This window comes from Diplotaxodon limnothrissa, linkage group LG3 (assembly GCF_057381915.1).
Source record: "Diplotaxodon limnothrissa isolate DT_005_m linkage group LG3, D_limnothrissa_male_GT1.1, whole genome shotgun sequence".
Taxonomy (NCBI): Eukaryota; Metazoa; Chordata; class Actinopteri; order Cichliformes; family Cichlidae; genus Diplotaxodon; species Diplotaxodon limnothrissa.
The window spans coordinates 43,119,936-43,140,189 of record NC_140598.1 but is presented as its reverse complement, the minus strand read 5'-3'; the positions used below and the strand labels follow the sequence as shown (position 1 = coordinate 43,140,189).

The following is a 20,254-nucleotide window of genomic DNA, read 5'->3' as shown; positions in this document are numbered from 1 at the left end:
TGTAATAACCTAACTGAAACTATATGTACTATGTTGAATAAATGTTTTAATCAAGAACCTCTACTAAAAGCTTAATAAAAGAATATAAAAGTATAACAGACAATTTGAATAACCTAGTAATTCAAATAGCCTCGTCTAACCTGCTCCTCAGAATAACTTAGACTCTGCTTTCACTTCTGCAAACTCTCTGCAACTTCCTGTCAACTCCTGCCTGCAACTTAGTCTTTCTGAAAGACACACACACTGTTTAAACATCTGAATGCTAGGGGTGCAACGATATTCGTATCGATATTGAACCGTTCGATACAGTGCTTTCGGTTCGGTACGCATATGTATCGAACAATACAACATTTGTAATTTATTTGATCAATTTTCCTTCTGACGATGCTGTCTGTGTTGAGCGCTCAGTGAATCTGTGTTCGACTACTCCGCCTAGGCTGCACTGTCGAGCGCAGATCCACTGAGCGCTCAACACAGACAGCATAGTCAGAGGGAAGAGCGCAGGGCAAGCTAGCGAGACAGAAGTTAAGCTCTACTTGCAACAGGCAAATTGAACGTCATTCAGATCTGGCGTTTGGAATTATTTTGGTTTTCATGTGACGTATGACCCTGAAGGTAAGCGAGTCATGGACTAAAGTAAAACAGTATGTTGAATGTGCCATGCAATGCTCAATTACATTGGTGTGAACTAGTGTGTTAGCGCAGTTAGCTCGTTAACGTGTTGGCCGTCTAGCTCCATGCACGGAGTGATCGGCGGTAGCTCGTTAACGGAGATTTGCCGTGTTGTGGCGTTAAGGTAATTTCAACAAGATTAACCTGAAAGCACTAGTGGGAACACAACGAATATGACTGCACATTTACGCCGACATCATCCTAGTGCAAAGACAAGTGGAAGCAGACAAAAAAAAGCAAGCATGCTACTAACTTTAGCCGAGTCATTTAGACAGCTGTTAGCACATGATTCTCCTTATGCTGCTGAGAATATAGCCCAGAAGAAGCGGATAGTATAGCTTTTATTTTGGAAAGAGACATTTCTCTGTAATAAACTCTCTTTTCCAAAGATGAGTGATTCCTCAATCAGATACAGGGCTCGCAATATCGCTAGCCCGACATCCCGGAGCTAGCGATTTTTTCAGTCGGGCTACCAAAATCTTTCTCTTCCCTGCCCGTCGGGCTATTGTAGGAAAAATATATGTCAATGCTTTTGCATTCTTTCAGAAATGTAGCTGGGTAATTATGTCATTGGCATCGGTGAGCCACTGTCAATATGTGACATATTGAAGTCGCGTTTGAATTTGCGCTTGTTTTTTTGCTTTCACTTTGCAATCGTGCGAACTGTGTATAGAGAGCGACAGCACTGATCTGTGAGTGATGATAATTTGTGCACCAATTCCTCTGACATCGTCTTATTAATCGTTAGCTTACTATGCAAACATGACAAGTGAAATCTCCCGCAGCTTAAACATGTGAGAGGTTGATCGTGCAGAGAATCGCTGAGCTTATGTGAGTGAGCGTGTAAAAGCATTTCAGTTCTGCTGAGCCAAATAAGACAGGTCAGGGTGAAGAAGTGACAGCCAAAGAAAAGCTTACCACAAAACGGAGAAGTTATGACAAATCAGACTATGAGGCAAAAAGAAAGTGCAGCTTTATGGTTTCATGGACAAAATAATTTCTGTGGCTGCAATATGACGAGCTAAATAACCAGGGCTGCACATAAGTGGTCCGCAGGTGCGCATTCGCTGTCAAAATAAAAAACACGCACAAGGGTTAGGGTTAAATTCAAAAACTGTACTTTTGAGTTAAAACATATATTTATAATTTTAATAAATGACAAATTAAAAAGGCATGAACATTTTTTTGTATCGAAAAAATATCGAACCGTGACACCAAAGTATCGAACCGAACCGAACCGTGAATTTTGTGTATCGTTGCACCCCTACTGAATGCAATATCAATGCTGCAGATTATATTATTAATGCAATAGTAATAATGATGATTATTTACCAATAGCAGTAAAATAATTTCCCTGCTCCACACAACACACCTTAGTTGCTCTGTGGATACTTTTAAAAAGCAGTTAAACTTTTCTGTTCAAACAAGCCTTTTGTTGATCTACGTATTTTATATTCTTTACATTATTTACATTTGATCTTTTACATTGTGTATAATGTCTATTGATTGTATTGTTTATTTTAATATTTGTGTACAGCGCTTTGTGACTGCCTGTCTGTGAAAAGTGCTTAATAAATAAACTTTACTTACTTACTTTAGTTGTTCACACAAAGCATAAAGGTAAAAAAAAAACAATATATACAGTGTTATCTTCATTTTAGATGTCAAAAAGTATTTGCGGCTCCCAGTGTTTTCTTTTGCGTGAAAACTGGGCCCAAGTGGCTCTTTGGGTGTTAAAGGTTGCTGACCCCTGGGCAAGGGAAAGCATGATGTCAATGAAGGTCCTCACTAAGATTGCTGACCGGGCTTGTGTGTGTGTGTGTGTGTGTGTGTGTGTCTGTGCGTGAGTGTGTGTCTGTGTGTGAGTGTGTGTGTGCATGATTAAGGGAGACCATACCCCTGAAAGATTTGATAAAGTCTGCAACTTGAAGTTTTCTTAGTTCTTTTCAGGTCTTGTAATTGAAACAATTCAAACAAAGTCGCCTGCTTCAACTTTCTTAATGTGGATGTTCTGCAGTCCTCACAAACTCTGTCATAATACAAATTTGGGAGCTGAATGTCTTTGTAGATCAGGAGTGAATCCATTGGACTTTTTATAGACTGTTTTATTAGTGTTAAAGCTGTGTGGACTGACAGTATTACACCTTTCAGTTTACCGTTCTGCTATAACTTGGAATCTATGGCTGGAAACTTAAAGTATTGTTTGTTTGGTCCCCTTCATATCTTCTCTGTGTTTTGTTTTCAGCTGTGTCCATCATTTTAACTGGATCTGGATCAACTCGATGTTCTGGAAGAGTTGAAGTTTATCACAATAACAGCTGGGGAACAGTCTGTGATGATGGCTGGGACTTAAATGATGCTGAGGTGGTTTGCAGACAGTTAAACTGTGGGTCGGCACTGGAAGTTCCTCATTCAGCTCACTTTGGTGCAGGAACTGGACAGATTTGGCTTGATCATGTGACCTGTTCAGGAAATGAAAGTTCTTTGACTGAGTGTCAGCACAGTGGATTTGGATCAAACAGATGTGAACATGGTCAGGATGCTGCTGTCATCTGTTCAGGTGTGAAAACTGCTGGATCAACATGATATTGCAAGATAGTCATTTTTGAGGTAAGGCTGTATTTAACTGTTTTTCATGTTCTTTCCCTTTTAGATCTGATTAGATTAGCTGGTTCTGGATCGAGCCGATGTTCTGGCAGAGTTGAAGTTTATCATGATAATGTCTGGGGAACAGTCTCTGATTATAACTGGGACTTAAATGATGCCGAGGTGGTTTGCAGACAGTTAAACTGTGGGTCTGCACTACAAGCTCCTCGATCAGCTTACTTTGGTGCAGGAACTGGACAGATCTGGCTCAGTGGTGTGAGCTGTTCAGGAAGTGAAAGTTCTCTAACTGAATGTCAACACCCTGGATGGGGAAACCCCTACTACTACTACTACTACTACAACTACTACAATATACATTATTATGATGCTGGTGTCATCTGTTCAGGTGACATCACTTTTTGGCATGGAACATACTGCATGTTAATGTATTTTTGTGTGATATGTATCTTTGCTTTCTTTAAGAGACATATATTAAAACATCGTTTGTGTCACATGTTTTTCATTAAAAGGTCCAATCAGATTAACTGGATCTGGATCAAGTCGATGTTCTGGAAGAGTTGAAGTTTATCACAATAACAGCTGGGGAACAGTCTGTGATGATGGCTGGGACTTAAATGATGCTCAGGTGGTTTGCAGACAGTTAAACTGTGGGTCGGCACTGGAAGTTCCTCAATCAGCTCACTTTGGTGCAGGAACTGGACAGATCTGGCTTGACAATGTGACCTGTTCAGGAAATGAAAGTTCTCTAACTGAGTGTCAACACAGTGGATTTGGATCAAACAGATGTGAACATGGTCAGGATGCTGCTGTCATCTGTTCAGGTGAGATATTCTTTTGATTAATAACCTGTTAATATAAACTTTAATCGCCTCCGCCTCTCATTCATGTGCTTGCTAAGGCTCGGCAAATGTGTGAGACAATGAGAAACCCTGGGCACAAAACCTTAGACCACAAAACACACAATCTTGACTTTTTTTCACAGATCATATCTGCGCTTACGTTTAGCACAAATTATTTTGTGTGGGAAGACTCTTGCTCTTGACAAAGGCAGTCGCACTTTTCTCCTCTTCCTCCTCTCCCTGCTTAGCCTCTTATGTCCTTGTCTAGTCTCGTGTTTTTTGTATTACTTTTCCCTGGAACATTCTCTCACAGTCTGTTCTCTAAAACCTAAAAGAGGAATTATGGATTTGATCATCTGGTCCCTGAATGCAATTGACACCCCTTTCTCAACGAGAAGTTTGGGCTTGGGTGAGCCTGAGTGCTGAAGATATCTACCTATTCGGAACCATGATAACAGGGTTCTTGCTGATCGGAGCTGGTTTGGCCCTGACTTATCGAAGAATTAAGAAAGCGGAACCGGCTGTTCAAACCCCCACAAGGCTGCCCACTGGGATTGAAACGATGGGACGAGGCGTGAGTTTCTCAAAATGGGCTCATTGAGTGCAGCAATTACAAGATCTTGGAGAAGCTTACGGCTGCTGTGAATATGCAGAACAAGACCTCTGAGTGTACATTGGATTCAATCTTGGAGCAGCTCACTGCGGTCGTAAGTTCTCAGAATAGGCTCTTTGAGCACAAGAATGACAACATCACGGAGCTTAAGGTTGATAACATCATGGAGAATCTCACGGCTCTCCAACGGGAGATTGAGAGACCAGTGTTGGACTGTTAGAAAAGCTTTGAAATTCATATGAGTTGTTCGCACTAAAGTAAAAAACACCATCACTTCATGCGGATACCCCCTCGGTGCCAGCTGCGGCCTCAAGGCTGGAGCCAAACAAGAACACGACTGTGTTTAGAGTGTTCTTCCCATTCTATGCAAGGCCACCTGGGTTGGCTGGAAGACTGTTTACTTAGCCTGGCAGGGCGAAGGACACTGTCTCAGCTGAACTCTGGACACACACACACATGCACACAGACATATATACACATGCAGATGTACACTCATCCCCCTTACCCCCCCAAACGCCTTCGACGCTTATTACCCTCCGATGCTGACGGTGGATCAAGGAGACCAGCGCATAGGCTGCAGGCCCGGATGTACTGACTAAATCGGCTGTCTCTCACCCTTTACCCATCCCTGTTGCTTGTCATGTGTTTCTTTGGGGTAGTTTTTTCATGTGCTATGTGCAGAGGTGTTTTTTTCTGTTCTCAAACTGATCTCCCTATTGCAGCTCAGTCTGGGGGGAGTTATTTTTTTTCTCCTTATCTTTCCTCATGTTGTGCTTTTTCCATGTTATACCCCTCTGACCTGTCTTCCCCATGTGATGTTTGTGTAATGTATGTAATGGTCGGAAGGGTAACACGGCGCTGGCACGGTTGGCAGCCTTAACCCAATTTCCCTCGGGATGAATAAAGTATGATGAGTCAATCAATCAATCAATCAATACTGTGGCAACACAAGAAACCTTTTTAAAAACAAAAAGTGGTGAGGTGACTCTCACTTGATGGGAGTTGGTTCTTCTGATTCACTACAAAGTGAATGACACATCACTACTGAGGAATATTTGATTGGGGAAATGTTGAACCTTTCTCTAAAAATGCAGCTTTGATCTAAAGAGAAATACAGTAAAGTTTAACCCTTTAAAGCCGGTCGGAGTGGGCACGCTCTGTTTTGCGTAACTATTTTTAAATCACTGTAGCACTGCAACCATGTAAGCTAGCGCAATAATTTTTTTGCACATGAAACCGGAGGAGTTGTACTTGCATCTTATGCCATCAGCTTGTCCTCGGTCACGGTTTCCTTCCACATGTAGCTTTGCAAAAATTGCATAAAAAGCACTTGCAGCAACAAAAAAATAATATTCCAGAAACACGCTTTGCCGATCCGATCAGCTGTTCATAACACTTCCTACGTTGGAATAGACGTCAGCGCGAACTATTGCATGTCCACTATTACCTGCATGAAACCGGAAGTGACGTCATTTTCGCAGAAATGTAGTTCTTTACCTTCAGGGCCTTATGAGCCTATACTGATGTTTTTAAAAGTTATGTTTGACTTTATGACCCTTCTGTATCATTTCTGGGATGCTTACAACTCAAATTACACTTCTGGAAATAGTTTAAATTGATGCATATGCTGTTTTTTTTTGCAAATTTGCATTATAATATTTATTTTCGTTTTTTCCTGCAGTATATAAAAATTGGTGTATTTCAAAAGTAAAACTATGAAGCCTCTTAAATTTCTCTAACTAGAAATATATGTTAAAAAAACAAAAACGATTTTCAATTTTTTGTAGTTTATTGCACTTTTTTGCAATTTATGTAGTTACTATGCACTTAATGCATACATATTATTAAAATTTGGGTTATAGTGGTTGTATTTAAGTATAGCAACTTGAAATGCTCCCAAAAATGGCACTACAGCATGTAAAAATATAATATAAGCTCTGGGGGACTTGGTTCTATGGTAGGTCTTAAAGGGTTAAAGAACTTACAAGATTACAGATACAGGGAGTGCAGAATTATTAGGCAAGTTGCATTTTTGAGGAATAATTTTATTATTGAACAACAACCATGTTCTCAATGAACCCAAAAAACTCATTAATATCAAAGCTGAATGTTTTTGGAAGTAGTTTTTAGTTTGTTTTTAGTTTTAGCTATTTTAGGGGGATATCTGTGTGTGCAGGTGACTATTACTGTGCATAATTATTAGGCAACTTAACAAAAAACAAATAAATACCCATTTCAATTATTTATTTTTACCAGTGAAACCAATATAACATCTCCACATTCACAAATATACATTTCTGACATTCAAAAACAAAACAAAAACAAATCAGTGACCAATATAGCCACCTTTCTTTGCAAGGACACTCAAAAGCCTGCCATCCATGGATTCTGTCAGTGTTTTGATCTGTTCACCATCAACATTGCGTGCAGCAGCAACCACAGCCTCCCAGACACTGTTCAGAGAGGTGTACTGTTTTCCCTCCTTGTAAATCTCACATTTGATGATGGACCACAGGTTCTCAATGGGGTTCAGATCAGGTGAACAAGGTGGCCATGTCATTAGTTTTTCTTCTTTTATACCCTTTCTTGCCAGCCACGCTGTGGAGTACTTAGACGCGTGTGATGGAGCATTGTCCTGCATGAAAATCATGTTTTTCTTGAAGGATGCAGACTTCTTCCTGTACCACTGCTTGAAGAAGGTGTCTTCCAGAAACTGGCAGTAGGACTGGGAGTTGAGCTTGACTCCATCCTCAACCCGAAAAGGCCCCACAAGCTCATCTTTGATGATACCAGCCCAAACCAGTACTCCACCTCCACCTTGCTGGCATCTGAGTCGGACTGGAGCTCTCTGCCCTTTACCAATCCAGCCACGGGCCCATCCAAAATAGCAAAATAGGAATGATTTTGGTCAGCTGGGAGGGACTCCCAAGTTCAATTCAATTCTATTTTATTTCTACAGCGCCAAATCACAACAACAGTCACCTCAAGGCGCTTTATATTGTAAGGTAGACCCTACAATAATACATACTGTACAGAGAAAAACCTAACAATGATATTGTCATGTTCTTGGGTCTGTGACCCAGTGAATTGAATTGTTTATTACATGTTTCCCACATTATTACTGTCGGTGTTTTGGTTTTGTATTTCTAGGTCCTAGGTTTTGTTCCCTTTGCCCCCTCATGTTACTCTGTGCTCCCTCTGTTCTGTGTCTAGTCTACCCTGCCTGTGTGTTCCCTCTGTGTGTGTATATAAGTGTTTCCTTCTGCTTGTTGCTGGTTCATTTGTGTTGTCTCCCCATGGCTGTATCCCAATTCTGGGTCTGCAGCCTTAAAGTACGCAGCCTTAATGGTCCTCAAAGACCGCTAAGGCTGAAAGTGCGAGGCTTGTAGGCTTGTGAAATGGGACAGTCTAGCCTCCGTCGCGCTGCCCAGGTTGCCTAGCAACCATGATACTAACAGCTGGAAACGTTTCATACAGCTTTGTTTGACAGAAATGAAGGAGAACATATTTTGTTCATTTGTTTCTACATGAGCTCTGTGTGATTTGATAAGTATCTGAGGCTGAGACCACAGGACTGTAAAACATGATTTTTGGGCTTAATTTCTGTACTGAACAGTCATTTAAGATTAGCTAGTAAATAACAATTAGCTAATGTTGTTCATGAGACTAAAGTCATCTCACTTTGGTAATGTAAATATAATATGGCCAATATTATAGTTATTATATTAATCATTATTAGCTATTACAGCAGTGAGTTTGAACTCCATGTCAAATACTGAGCCTTAGTAAAGATTCAAGTTGCAGTTATTTATATGTCCTATCACCTTAAATCTTTACTCAAAGACAAATTTATTTGACAGTGTATCTATAGATGTATCATATATAAGAGACAAATGTTGTTCTTTTAATATGTTGGCATTAATAAATTTGGCCCAATGCTTACGTATATGTGGAAAAAGCAAATGTACGAGCTGTGATAACTGTTGCTGATAGAATGAAGAGTAGACTGATATATTAAATATTCCTTTATTGGGTGAGAAATCATATCATGTCATAACTGCTTTAAGTCATACAGAATACATAGAAATCTGTTGGTGATCATGGATGTTTTCACACATTTCCACGCTGTCAGATTCCACTGGTGGAGTTGAGCATAACTTGCTTTTCGCAAGTTTATCGCCGCTCGTCATCCACGCCTCCCGCTGAACGCGTAGCGCTACTTTGAAGTTTGTTTTTCGCACTACTTCGTACGCCACTACGTTGCCTGGTGGACGGACATGTGACCAACATACCACTCTTGAATCCCGATCCTTCTGCCAGGCAACGTAGTGCCGTACAACAGCGGAAAAAACAAAACAAATCCTCTTACGATATCACAAAAATCACGGACAATCCATAGAAAAGCCGCACCTGACTAAAAGCCACAGGGTTCAAAGCTTGTGCAAAAAGTAGTGGCTTATAGCCCGACAATTACGGTGTATATTTTCCCAAAAATACTGATAGACCTACATTTCCTTACACTGAAAATCTTTCTGTACACCACCACCATAAAACATCACACCAATTTCTTTGTCATAATAAAAGAGTCATAATTCCTAACAAAAAATCTGCATTTTCTATTTGTTACTAAAGGCTCACTCATGGCTATCACTTCAAACTGATGAGTTGATGTTTTTAAATAATTTTCAGTTTTAACAATAATAATAATACTTCTACTATTTAAATGCAAGATATAAATAACCTCCAAATTTATATTGTTAAATTGATTGTTGGAATAATGTTCAGAATGGTTTGTATCATTATAATAAAAATTTGCATCAAAATCACTGTTGTTTTCAAAATTAAATCATTTATGTTCAATTGGATCAGCTGCAGCTGCCCAGCCAAGGAAACTCATGTCTTTAAGCTCATGCCAGAGAAGGCTTGGACTTCTGTAGTTAGTGAGTTAGTGAGCTCTTTAGAAAGATCCATTCTTTCATAGATGCTATTTTTAACAATTTTAACAATAGATGCTATATGCTATTTTTTTTTTTTAATCAAGAGATATGGGCCTGTACTTCCGTCCAAATAGCAAATTCTTAAGATGATGTATGTAAACCGTTATTGTGTTGTTTTCCTGGGTATTAAAAATAAATAATTAAATGTTTTATCTTGGTTTACAGGTATTTCTCCAAGTCCAACAAACCCTCCCGGTATGAAAAAAATCCATTTTCTTCTAATTATTGCTTTTACTTTAAATTTAACAGGGTGGGATAATTGTATGGCACCAATCTTCATTCACTTTAGAAAAAACAAGAAGTGTGTGCATATGTTTGATTTTTTTTTTAAATTGCCTAATACAGAAGTTTGCTATGAAATATGTTTCAAAAATTCTATAGCTGTAGTGACAAATATGTTGTGTATGAGAGACATCACCATATGTTATAACACATTTAATTTAACCTCCTAGGACCTGGCGTCCAGATATGTGGACATCACATTTTGGGTTGTCTAGACCAAATTACTAAATTTTGCTCTACAAGGGCCTGATATCCACTTACAAGGACGTTATACTGCCACTGTTCTATCGAAATTTAAACCGAATGTCCTCATATGTGGATCTCTTTTTTCTCAGAAACAAAAATCAGGTTAAAAAAAATCACATAGTTCTTTGTTTTTAAATTCATCAGGTCCCAATCAGCCCAAATAGCAAAGAGAAATTAAAAATGCATGCCACGAAAGAGTTCGGGTCTTGGGAGGTTAAAGCACGAATGTCTATTTACCACAGATTACTGTAACATGACAGCTTTTTCAATAGTCGTTAACTTGTAAAGTCTCAATAGAAGTAGAGACATAGAGATAAATGTGATATAAAAATAAAAAAAATATGTGAAATTGTTTCTCGTAATTGTGAAAGAGTTTTGTGATTTTCTCCTTGTCTCCTCTACAGAGCCAGTGAAGTTTATTATAGACTTGAACTTGCTCTTCCCAATATCCAGTCTGCCCCCAAATTTCATTGATCTATTCAGAGGCTATGTGAGAAATGTGTCCTTCCCCCAAACCATCACTGAGTCTTTAATACTAGAAGACTTGAACTTCTCCACATGTAAGAATTTTGTGCTCAGTCACATTTAAATGTGTTCATACTCTGGTGCATGATTTATGAGCTGTGTTTGGTCATTCTCTTAAATGTCTTAATCAGGGTGCTATCCAAACTCCACTGGAGGACTGCAGTGTCAATGTGAGGACCAGTTTGCCTGGTCATGTGACAAATGTGGCCTATACGGTGCATGCAATAATGTCACCTCCCAAACCTGTGAATGCATCAAAGGGCTTCCTCCTGGTGGAGAGTTCTGTGAACCAATCACAAGTAAGCAGCTTGTAGCTGAAGAAATAGAATAATTTTCAAATCCAATCCTCTGAACTGCTCATCTTAGAGGAGATGCAGGGAATACAAAAGAGTGTCTCTGGGTGCTCTGTTTTTTATGCTCTGCCAAGTGCCTACTCACCTTCCTCCTCTGTCTCCCCCCATCTAGACATCCAATCATGTTGGTTACATAAAATCATCCAATGTCCAGCCACACCCTATCCGTCTCTCTATATCTATCTCCATCCTCCCAGTCTAAACTCTAAAATCACTACATTACATTTTTTATGTTATTCTTCACATAGAAATTCCACCACTTCAACATTCAGTCATATATGGTTATACTCTATCTTTAGTACATTCTCACATGAACAGTCATTTTAACGTAATCTCTTTTTAATCCAGAAATCGTTCTTTTAATTTTTCTCTTTATAACTGTGTATATATTATATAAGCCAGACATTCTTTAGTGGCTCTTGTGTATAGCTGCCACCCATTCTCCCACAATTATATCTTTCAAGGATGTTTCCAGCCAGACTTTTAGTGAAAGGGTTGTTATTAGAATCATCATCATGGTTTATTTTTTGTTATTCTTTATAATGTTTTTAACTTAAACCAACTTATTTTTTACATAACTGATTGCATTCTGACCAGTACTGAGTATAATGTGTGGCAAAATGCTTGTGTCCATATTTAATATGTTTTAAATCTGGTGCTGATTATGACTGAAATTACCGTTTTACAGGGAGAAGAAAATGAAATATTTAAATTTTTATCTTCATTCACAGGTATCTCTCCATGTCCAACAACAACTCCTGGTATGACAAACATCTTGGTTATTTATGCATTTATTCATTTATTTATTGCAGGGATAAAGTTCGACCAATTATGTAGTAATAAAACTTACGAAAGATAAGCATTACAGTTCGTTCATGAATCAATTATTTGTAGTGGTGCAACCGATTACGGTTGATCCATAATCTGAACCGATCCCACTCCACGGTTCGGCACGCACGTGATCCGAAGATTCGAAAAAGAAGAAAAAAAGTATGTGTATGGTGGTGTGGTGGGTCTGTTAAGTGATAGTTATGGCCAGCGCTAGTGGTCCAAGTGGAGAAGCAGAGGAGTTTGCGGTATTTAAGCAGCGCTTTGCTGCCCAATCCGACCGGGCTAAAGCTATTACAAAAGCTACTGGGGTGTTTAGCTGCAGACGGGAGGCCGTATTTCATTGTGCAAAACAAGGGGTTTAAACTATGATGCACGTGCTTGAGCCACGCAATGATATCCCGTTCGCGTCCACTTTAGTGGCAAGATCGTTCAGACCTCCAGAGCAACGGAAGTGCGATATAATGAGCGGTATGTATTATAGACCCTGTGCACGAGAAAATGCTAAGTTCCTGGTTTGAGACCGGATGTAGGGTTGTACATTTCTGGTAGCTTTACTTTGCGGTCAATTGCTACTAAGATATACTCCAAAATCATGTCCAAAACTCGAAAACGGAAAGATCGTGTTAAGTTACAAAGAGCAGAAGGTGGGAACACTCACCACTGTGTGTCATAAAAAATCTAATGATCAATTTTGACGTTTAAAGAGAGCAGAACTGCATTACTGCAGCAGAAGACACATCATCCACATTCAGAAGCACATCTCTGTATAGTGACTGGTCTTATGATTTAAACAGGCAAATGTTCAGCATTCAAACTACAGCTGAAGAATAGTCAAACCAGATGTTTCCCCGTTATGTCGAGATCAGCTAGTCAAGTACACACCTACACAGCATGTCAACAAGCCGTGAAAAAAAGCCACACAAAAAATGAATGATTGCTGGTAACGGTTTCTATACATTAGTATTTACAAAGGGTATGTTGTGAATTACCTTCAAAATTACAGTGGTCCCTCACTATAACACGGTTCGCTGCGTGTCCTGCGTCCTGATCGCTGCAGATGGTCTCCTCCGTGACGTCTCTCCTGTACAGTACAGAATCGCTGCATCGATTGCTAGCAGTGTGACTCTGAAGTGCAGTACTGTATGTCCACGATGTCCACGAAACGTTTTGCACCGTCAAAAAATAAAATTGGCTACTTGATTTCACCTATCGCTGGTTATTTTTAGAACATAACACCCGCGATAAACGAGGGACAGCTGAGAAATATAACATTTGAATCCCTTTTCTCTTTTGCTCTGAGGCGCGGGGGAAAATATCGACAAGTCGATGAACATCATTTACAGATATATTGGGTAAATGCCCAAGACATAAACCAGGCGTGAATAGGACACCGGAAACAAAGCTCCCCACAGGAGTTTCCGCACCGGAAGTAGCATATGCTAACGTGCACGTAGGGTCTACCTTAACAATATAAAGCGCCTTGAGGCGACTGTTGTTGTGATTTGGCGCTTTATAAATAAAATGGAATTGAATAGAATTGAGTGATACAAAGACTGTACTGCCCTAATTTTTTTATATAATTGCGTGGAATGAGTCTTGAGTTGAATGTTTTTAACAGGCAAAAAATACTTCAATACGTAAATGTTAAACTTTTGTGTTTTTTCTTTTTTTGCTGATCCAAAAATCCGATCTGTGACTTAAAACCTTCATCCGATCCGAACCGTGAGATTTTTGATCCGTTGCACCACTAATTATTTATATATTAGGTTGTCTCATGTAACGAATGAGGAGAGCTGACTGGAGTAAATTATTGGAAAACAAAGCTAAACTCCTTGATAATCTGACATATACACTGCTTAACACAATATCTTATATTAAATGACATCTCCCATCATTGTAACAGGTCTATGTGATGAATTTTCCCCTTTTTTCCTTCACAGCACCAATGGACTTTGATGTAGTCCTTGAATTACACATCCCAGCATCCAGTGTGGCCCCAGATTTCAGTGATGTACTCAGACACATTGTGAGAAATGTCTCCCTAACCCAAACCATCACTGAGTCTTTAACACTGAAAAACCTGACCTTCACCACATGTAAGGACTTGATCTTAATTGACTTTTGTACTCAGTCATATGTAATAGTGTTCATTTGATCCCGCATGACTTATGAACTGTGTGTGTTGTCTTAAAAAGGGTGCTATCCAAACTCCACTGGAGGGCAGCAGTGTCAGTGTGAGGACCAGTTTGCTTGGTCATGTGACAAGTGTGAAGTATACGGTGCCTGTAGTGATGTCATCTCCCCAATATGTGGGTGCATAAAAGGACTTCCTTCTACTGGAGAGTTCTGTGAGCCAATCACAGGTAAGCACTGAAATCTTCTAGCTGTTGCTACAGAAAAGTGCTTTCACCAAAGACCTTAATGAATGTATCTGACCAGCGTGTGTTCATCAACATATAGTTATGGTTACTTAGAATCACTTATTAAACATATGCTTCACTGTAAACTCTCTATAGTTAGAAATAATGGTGTGTTCTTGTTTCCTTTGTCTCTTTTTCATGTGTTTTTGGATTTTCTTCTTTGCTGTTAATTTTTTTTTGTCATTCACTAGAAAATGAACATTTTAAAAGTATAATTTCCCTCTACAGATGTTTCTTCATGTCCAACAACAACTCCTGGTATGTGAACATTCTTCTTGCGTCATTGTTCCTTCTTTGAAGTATTGTTTTGCCGTAAATATCATTACAAAAAAAATGTGTAGTCACTGTATTTTACGGAAGTGTAGAGCTGCCACCCAGGGAAAAGAAAAATAGAGCCTAGTTTACTGTTCTAACATTACACTCTTCATGTCTGAACAATATACTATCATGCAAATACAATATACATAATTATCATGTTCGTGAAATATAATATTTATATTGTATGAACATAAAAGTTTTTTGTTATAACGTGATAGTAGTGATAGTATATTGTACAACCATGAAAAGTATATTGTTAGAACAATAAACTTTTCACGTTATAATGTGATATACCTCTATTTTTCTTTTGCCTGGGTGGCAGCTCTACACTTCCGTAATATATAACAACAACACTTTCAGTGTTCTTAGTTTGAAATGTAAAACAGTATGCTGAAATCTAAACTGCTGCTTTTTTCCTGTTTTTATAGTCATAACACCATCAACGACATTAACTACAGCAACAACCGGTATGGCGTTTGAAATGTAAAGTAAAGAATGAATGTCTGTGTGTGAGCTCCAGATCATCAGTTCCTCTGTAAAATCTAAGACATGAATCCCTTTTTTTTGTACCAACACAGCTATTTATTTGGCTGCATTAGAAAAGAGAAATTTGAAATATAAGAAAGGTATGCTGAAATCTGAACTACTGCTTTGTTTTTCTGAGTTTTTCAGTCCCAACCAGTGTTGGGCAAGTTACTTTGAAAAAGTAATTAATCATAATTACTAGTTACTTCTTTAAAAAAGTAACTGAGTTATAAGATTCTAAAAGAAATTAATTACTTGAAAAGTAACTATTGTTTTACTTAAAAAAAAAGTTTAACCCTCTGGGGTCCAGGGTATAATTGGACATTTTTAACAACTTTTGATTTTACCTCTACAGTTCACCTTTAAAAACGATTTACTTTGCCTTGTTTGGTATCATCCTTTTCAGCACAACCTCACGTGTCTGAATTTACAGTTTTGTTTTCATTTTGACATACTGTATTAACACAATTGATCTAACATCAGACAAAAAACATAACATCCGAGTAGAAAAAGTTATATTTTTTACTGTAACAACCACAAACATTTTTAATGAATCATATTTCATAACTTTAAATGCAAATATAAATTGTCAATTTTAAAATCATATGCACAAGTTTTGCAAACAACAAAATTATTTGCAGCCATTCAACTTTCAACCTTTTTAAAAAAAACAAACATTTAAAGCTATTTGCATAACATAACTGCATTCAATAAGATGCCACACAAAATATTTGTGCGACTCCCAAAAAATCATTTCTGTCGACTATAAAGGAGAACATCACAGCCTGATACCTGGAGGTCTGACAGCAGCAGGTGTATCACTCCTGTTTCTACCTGGAGACAGCAGTCGCCTCATTGTTCTGACACACAACACCAACCTATCCACAACACACACTAAATACACAAGACAACACATTAACTACACGCTCCAAACACGCTAAACGTCACACATCTCTCACATCACAAAAATCTCTCTCTCTCTCTTTCTCTCTCACTGTCACTCCTAAAACCTCCCCCTCTTCCTAAACAACCAAATGTCATGTTTTCATATCATTTTTTCATTGGTCGACATGGTGCATTTTTTCACCAACATGAAAGGTCTGTTTTTTGTTTAGTTTTTTTATTTTTTGCTCATAAGCAGAGAGTGCTTGCTGCGCTGTCCTTGGACAGTAAACATGATGAAACTATTGAGGAAAAAACTCTGCGTATATATTGTTTATCATGACTCTGGTTTTACGTGGCCTATCAACACAATTTAAAAACTGGTATATATGACCATTTTGCTTTGTCATCTTAAAGTGGTCATGTGATTGGCTTACCATGACTACTTTATTCTTCCTCAGTCAAACAGCAGCACTCATGTGATTGTTTTGCCCCCTTTGCTTCAGGTGCTGTGCCAAAAAGCAACTGTCTGCCAGAAAGTGATTGCCGTCCGCGGGAACGCGCGCAGCTGCTTAAAGCTGTAGCACGTAGATTAGAGCATTTTCAGATGAAAACGCAGTTTTCAAACCTGTCCGGGCTAGTGTGGACGTACCCTTAGTGAGCTCTTTAGAATGATCCATTCTTTCATAAATGTTTGGAAAAAGGTGGACTGCATGGCTAGGTGCTCTTTTATACACCTGTCACAATGGAGCTGAAAAAATCTAAAATAAAAAATTAAGAGATGTGGCCCTTCACTTCTGTACTTCTTCTAGTCCTGTACGTCTCAAAAGAAGTAGAAACATCTTAGATGGGGTGTTTGTTCATAAACAATTTATGTAAATGTTGTTTCTCATAATTGTGAAAGTTTTGTGATGATTTTCTCCTTGTCCCCTCTACAGAGCCAGTGGAGTTTAATATAGACTTGAACTTGCTCTTCCCAATATCCAGTCTGCCCCCAAATTTCATTGATCTATTCAGAGGCTATGTGAGAAATGTGTCCTTTCCCCAAAACATCACTGGGTCTTTAATAATAGAAGACTTGAACTTCACCACATGTAAGAATTTTGTGCTCAGTCACATTTAAATGTGTTCATACTCTGGTGCATGATTTATGAGCTGTGTTTGGTGATTGTCTTAAATGTCTTTATCAGGGTGCTATCCAAACTCCACTGGAGGACTGCAGTGTCAATGTGAGGACCAGTTTGCCTGGTCATGTGAGAAGTGTGGCCGATACGGTGCATGCAGTAATGTCACCTCGCACACCTGTGAATGCATCCAAGGGCTTCCTCCTGGTGGAGAGTTCTGTGAACCAATCGCAAGTAAGCCTCTGTCACAGCCAGTTTCTAACTCCTTGCTCTGCAGCACAGACACCCCCAATAATGCAAACCAACCAAAAATAATTATTATCCTGTTTTGTTTTTTAAACTCTTTTTACAGTATGGCAAAAAAACAAAACTTCAGCTTCAACTTCTTCTCTCCAGTCCTCTCTATCTTATGTTTTTCTCTATATTGTTTATTGCATATTAAGGTTCCTGTTTACTCTCCATAGAAAATAGAGAAACGGTACATTTGCAATAGCAAGATACTCCATGATCCAAACTGCACAGACAAAATTTGTGTTTGCTTATATTTGTTGAGCTTACTTAAAATTCGCAAGTAAGCTGCTGTTAATAAAATATTACTGCTTCTATGGGAATTAAGATGATAAGAGCAGTGTTGCTGATTAAATAAATACCTTAAATATCTTTTGTGGAAATGCACAAAAGGTCCATCATGGTCCGTGGTGAATTTCACTTATTGCAAAGTGGAATGCATCCAATTTCTTAAATAGACTCACCCAATGTCAAGCCACACCACATTATTCTATCTATATCTATCCCTACTCGCCCACTCTAAACTCTAAAATCCCTTCATTACATCTTCATGTTATTCTTCACATAAAATTCGATGATATTTCCGTCCTTCTAATGGAGAGTTTCGTAAACCAATCACAAGTAAGCACTGAAATCTTCTCGCGGTTGCTACAGAAAAGTGCTGTCACCAACGACCTTATTAAATGTATCTGGCCAGGATGTGCTCATCAATATATAGCTACGGTTACTTAGAATCATCTATTAAACTTCAGTGTAAACTTTCTGTTGTTAAAAATAACGGTGTGTTCTTGTATTTGTTTTTTTTTTGTCTTTGTCATTTGTGTTTTTTTTTGTCTTCTTTGCTGTTAATAATTTTTGTCATATACTAAAAAATAAACATTGCAACCCTGAATTTCCTCCACAGATATTTCTCCATGTCCAACAACAACTCCAGGTATGTGAACAATTCTTGCTTTCCTTGTTCCTTCTTTAAAGTATTGTTTTGCAGTAAATATCACTAAAAAATTTGTAGTCACTGTATTTACTAACCTAAAGTCTTTCAACAATTTCACCAAGGCTTATATGGTGATGATATGTAAGCACAGCACTCCTGTCCTTAAAGCAAACACTTGATATTAAAGACATAATATGTACATTGCAAGGGTAATTTAAATTAGATTCTGTGGCTGCATTTAAAAATATTAATCTACAACACAAAAAAGTATGCTGAAATCTAAACTGCTGCTTTTTTCCTGTTTTATAGCCATAACACCATCAACACCAGAAACTACAGCAACAAACGGTATGGTGTTTGAAATGTAAAGTGAAGAATGAATGTTTGTATGTGAGCTCCAGATTATCACTTGCACTGTAAAATCTAAAACGTGAATCACTTTTGTTGTACCAACACAGCTGTTTATATGGCTGCATTTAGAAAAGAGAAGGTTGAAATATAAGAAAAGTGTGCTGAAATCTGAACTGCTGCTTTTTTCTGTTTTCACAGTCACAACACCAGTAATAACAATGCCTACTACAACATATGGTATGAAGTATGAAATGTAAAGCATAAATGTTTTTGTGAGCGCCTGATCATCACTTGCATTTTATTTGATTTTGTTTTTTTGTTTTTTTTAATTTTTTATATATTCATGTACAGTCCCAATCAAAAGTTTAGGACCACTTGAAAAATCTCAAAAAATCACATTTTGCATGGATGGATCTTAACAAGATTTCAGGTAGAGCTTCAACACGCAACAAGAAGAAACGGAAGTGACACAAAACATTTTTTGAACGTGAATTTATTGAAAACAACGCTTAAACTGAAACAGGCTGTTTTACAACTTAAGAAAAGTTTAGGACCACTTGCCTTTAAAATGCCAGATCTTTGCAAAAATGTGGATTCACTGTCATTTTCTGTCAGGTAGTCACACTGTCATTAAGTTCTGATGGGAAAGGCAAAAAATGTTTCCCTTTTTCAACATGCTCGGGTTGCTAAACACTATAAGCAGGGTCTCTGGCAGTGCACCATCACTGCTGAGGTGGGACAGTCATTTGGAATTTCTTAAATGATTCTGAGGGTTATGGAACAAAAAAGTTGAGTGGAAGAAACAAACAATTTCTCCTGCAGTGAGCCACAGGATCCAATTGGCTGTCCCTCAAGACACTGGACGATCCGCGACTCAAATTCAGGCCGTTACTGGTACCAACTGCAAACCCATAACCATCAGATGGCATCTGAGACTGAAGGTCTTCAAATATAAAAAAACATCTTCAAAGGCCTTTTGTCCTGGAACGCCACAGAACTGACTGTTTGGACTTTGCAAGAGAGCACCAAACACTGGACATTGAAAGGTGGAAGAAAGTTTTATTCTCTGATGAGAAAAAATCCAAGCAGATGCCACTTCAGATGTTTTCTATGCACCACAGTGGTGGTGACACCATAATAGTCTGGGGTGCTCTTTTTCTTCAGTGGAACAATGGAGCCTCAGGAGGTGCAGGGGTGTCAAACATAGCCCCTGGCTATGTCCAGATGTTGCAGAGAGCATCCCTGATGACTGAGGCCCTTGTCTGTGTGGTAACGACTGGACAACGCTACAGTACACAAGGGCAAGGGACTTCTTTCCGGAGAATAACATCAGTCTTTTTTGGACCATCCTACGTGATCCCCTGATCTAGATCCTCCAATTGAGAACCTTTGGGCATGGATGGCAAGGGAAGTTTAAAAGATGGACAACAATTCCAGACAGTAGATG

General features: G+C 38.6%; 1 pseudogene; it reads left to right on the top strand.

The window, feature by feature from the left end:
* LOC146636010 (uncharacterized) overlaps positions 1–20,254 on the top strand; it is a 53,635-nt pseudogene that overhangs the window by 22,385 nt on the left and 10,996 nt on the right.